This window comes from Octopus bimaculoides, chromosome 10 (genome assembly GCF_001194135.2).
Source record: "Octopus bimaculoides isolate UCB-OBI-ISO-001 chromosome 10, ASM119413v2, whole genome shotgun sequence".
NCBI lineage: Eukaryota > Metazoa > Mollusca > Cephalopoda > Octopoda > Octopodidae > Octopus > Octopus bimaculoides.
In genome coordinates, this window is record NC_068990.1 from 27,271,515 (window position 1) to 27,276,268 (window position 4,754).

Sequence of the window (4,754 nt, forward strand, 5' to 3'; positions counted from 1 at the left end):
CACACACACGAACACACACGCACACACACACACATGCACACACATACACACACGCACACACACACACACACACACACACACACACATGGAGTACCGACAATTCAGAGCATGCTGTATATGTAATTTATTATTCCATTATATCGTTGTTGGTTGTATATCTATAACACACGCACATGCAACCTACAAACACAGCAGTCATAAAATAGATTAATTAAACATAAACGTAAATCATACATATACATTAAACAAACACCAATAAAAAAGACATAAATATACATACACACACACGTCCATACGAAACGATAACTACAACTTTTGAAATTTCTATGAAAATTTAACTAGCTAACTACTGGTTCAAAGAATATAATTTAGCATCTTAGATTCTTTTTGTATTTTGTATCTTTGCATGTTTTTAAATAAATAATTGAAATTTTTCCTCCTTTTTTCTTTCCCAAAATAACCTTTACCTAAGTTCAGTAAGATGCCCTGCGCTGAATTGTCTATGCACTGAATTGTCGGCACGAATATGTCGCGTCACCCCACAAACACATACACAAACACACATGCAGAAACACATACACATATATTCATACATGTATCAATTAGTTGTGTAAGATATGAATTCAGAGAAATATGTGGCTATCACCGAAAGCTCCCCTTACGGACTCGGCTATCTAACCACATAGTAATCCAGTACAGAGAAGTGTAATGCAGAGTATCTATGTACTTGAAATCTAGAAGATCAGATCAGTGACATTACTTGAGTACATAAACGTGAAAAGTTAAAGATACATTAAACATAAATATATTTAACCACTTGACGTCCTTAGGATTATGGATGTTTTAATGATATTCTGGTGATCTTAGAGCTAACTTCTTGTGATTATTATAATTGCATCATATACTTCATAGCATGCATATTAATGCAGACATGAAAATACTTATTCTACACTGAATTTTAGTACAACATGAAGAAGGCTACGAAACGGCCGTAAGCTTTACGATGTCAAATGGTTAAATAAATACATCCACCTCCCATACCTCCTGACATTTTATGGTATAAATATATATGTATATATAAGTATATATATAAATATATGTGTGTATATACATGCATGTATATATATATATATATATATATATATATATATATATATATATATATATATATATATATGTATCTATATATATGCGTATATATATGTATATATATATACATGGTATATTATATTATACGGATATATATATATATATATATATATATATATATATATATATGGTGAAGCATATATAATTATTGATACATATATACAAAGTTATTATACATACATATACACATACTTACACTTATATACACTAAAACATGCTTCAAATATAAGAGTGTTTTCCAGTTTAATCTATTTTATTAAGAATTTTCCAGAATAATTTATAGTGAAATTCTATGGAGTTTGAAACACCAGAATTTATCAACAGTATCTCTTTCGAAGAACCTATCGACTTTATCTTTGACTGAAGAGATATTATCGGCGTATCGTCCACGTGTCTGTTGCAGTAGGCCATTAAGGTTCACGGAAATAGTAGAAATGAGAAAATCTACCATACCAGATATAAAATTATTGACCAATTTACTCGTGGTAGATTTTGCGATGTATTTTTATCTTCTGTAATTAAGAATCGAGTTTTGTATTGTATTTCCATATTAATATAGCATTCCTAGATAGATGTTTTTGTCTTCTTTTTAAAGGTTATTATGTAGAATACATGGCATGGTAGTGGTGCCAACAATTATTCTTAATATCTGATTTTATTTCCAGTTCTGAATTATAATGCGTAGCATTGTTTCCTTATTGTGACTTCATTGTCAATCGACGAGACAGTGCAGTAATTGTCTGCCCAATGTCAGATCTAATTGTTTACATATTTCATGCTGACATTGAATATTTTATATTACCTTCTTTGTCAGACTTACATTCTTTGACTTGGAAATTCGTGGCTTCACGTGGATGAGAAAGTTCAGTTATTTTTTAAAAAATATATAATAACTACGACTCATTGTAATAACTGGCTTCGTGTATTGTGAATATTTAATGGCGTACTTCTCGCTGTCGTAACTAGAACACATTCGATTAATATTATATGCAAAATTGTTGACTTATTTTACTGGTATAGCAAATATTGTGTTATCTTCAGTGAATTATTGTATACAAGAAATTATTCATGGCTAATGCGGTGAGCTCGCAGAACCGTCAGAGTGTCAAACAAAATGCATAACGCTGCTTCTGGGACTTTATGTTCTGAGTTCAAATGCTGGAGACATCAACTCTGCCGTTCACCCTCAGATATTGCAGACTTCACGCGAAATTTAGATAGAATTTATCGTATAGCTTTGTTCGCCAAGAAACCATACTATAGAACTGTGCATTACATATTGCTCTAAATTTCTATCATTGCTGTCAATGTTGTTCAGTCCTGATCCAACAGATCGAATGTCAATTATCAAATGCATTCAACTTGCGATCAGTCCGTGCTTAATTATTCAGTTATCGTGTCTCATGTAGTAAACTATGCGATGCGTGTTTCCTTCTGTAGTGTCACCAGAGTACTGATTTGCGTGAGATTTAGATATCAACTGTAGCAGAACGATCAAGTACACCCACTCATCGACGCTAGTAAATGTTTACAATTTATTACAGTTATTTTCAGAACATAGAAGGACATATTGTTTATAGAGAGGGTAGTTGGAGAAAATTATGAAAATAACAAAGACATACTTATTGGCACAGCAATTAGTAAAGAAGGAATTAACGATTATGTTAAACCGAGCAAATAATTAAATCTGGTGGAAAGAACATTAATCAGGTGTCGAATTTGGAGAGGTGCGACAACGTTGGTTAAGAAACTTTTCAGTAGACATTCCCGATGTATCTGTTCGAACACTATCGAGATCAGCGTTGTCTGACATCACTTCGGTATCAATACGTAAAATATCGGTGCAGTAATGAGACCACGTCCCCATCCCTTACTCTCTCTTTCTCACTTTTTGTCTTTCATGAAGAAACCAGTTGTGGGCAAAACTGGAAACAGATTATTTTAGATAGCCAAGATACACATTTCATGCACAAGACATGACATAACCTAGGAGGGTGCTTCCACGACCACATAGGGAATTGGTGTTCGAAGGAGAAGTGAAAAGCACGAATACTGCAAAAGAAAGGGTTCTGCAAAAGAAGGGGTTCTGCATGTAAAACATACACTGAATTTGAATTATATAATTCTCTAATAGTCACAAAGGGATTGGAATTATCCCTCCCTCTCCTACTCATCATCATAAACATCAATATCCTCTTTATATTACTTTCTAGAATTCATGGACTCAAAGGGCTGATTATTCGGATTCCATGGTATGCAATGACAGAAAGTTCATCATTTCTTCTAAACGGGGGTCTCCGGACAGACGCAAGGTAGCCATTTGCAGCTAAGTGGACTAAAGTAACGCGAAATTAATTGTTTTGGTGAAAAGCACAACGCACTGCATAGTCAGGGAAATTGAAACCACGATCTTGCAATCATGTGTTTAACAACCTCAACACTAGGTCACGTGCCTTTACTTTGAACTTGGACCCATGATAGTTCAAAGACAATATATTATCCTGGGACCGTTTCATCCTTCAATGATAACTAGCTAAAACCTTGTATTATAAAATTAATAGGCAAACAATTAAAAAAAAATTGCACCAGGAACAGCGCACTTAATTTATCGTACTTGATCAACCGAAAAGAAGTGATATAAGAGTTTGAAGAAGCAGAAAGCAGAAGCACTTGTTTAAAGAAATATTTTTCATTTTTACAAAAAGAAAATAAATGTAAAAATAAGAAAAGAGATTAGAAAATATTTGAATAAAAATATAAACAAAAAAATCAAATACACTTGAGGAGAAAAAAGCCCCTTTTATCAATAAATCGCCCACATATGTCCATTCACAAACACAGTATTGTACGAAGGCACATGCTATACATATACGCCCATACACCTACATTCCCACATGCACATATACACGCATTCCGCAACGAATATTTGAATAAAAAAGCTCAGAAAAATTAAGTAGTTATTTCAAGTGTATTGATCAAATAACTTATTAAGATTTTGTTTCGTTCCATTATTATTCATATGATGTTATAATTATTCTTATTATTATTCTTAATTCTACAACATTTAATGAGGTTACTATCGACGTTGCTTGTTGCAGCAACGTTCTTATGTTTAACTGTAAGTCATTTCAATTGGCGCGATCTTATATTTTATTTCACCAAAAATTTCTATCTCCATGCCGACGCTTTGTAATATATATATTTTTTTTTTTGTTTCAGCTGACAAATCAATTTAGAAATACGTTCATTTCTTCCTCTTCAGAAAAATGAACCCTTCAATGAAATTTTATTTTGTTTTCCCAAACATTTATTGGTACGAAAATATTACGTTTGCGCGTTTGTACTGAAATGAACACACTCTACAGATATATAGATATATAACAATACAAGTATATTCAGATACACATGTATGTGCGTATACACACAGACACACACATACATACCCATACATACACACATATACACATATATATACACATATATATATATGTATATATATATATATATATATACATATATATGTATTTATATATACATATATATGTATATATATATATATATATATATATATATATATATATATATATATATATATATATATATAT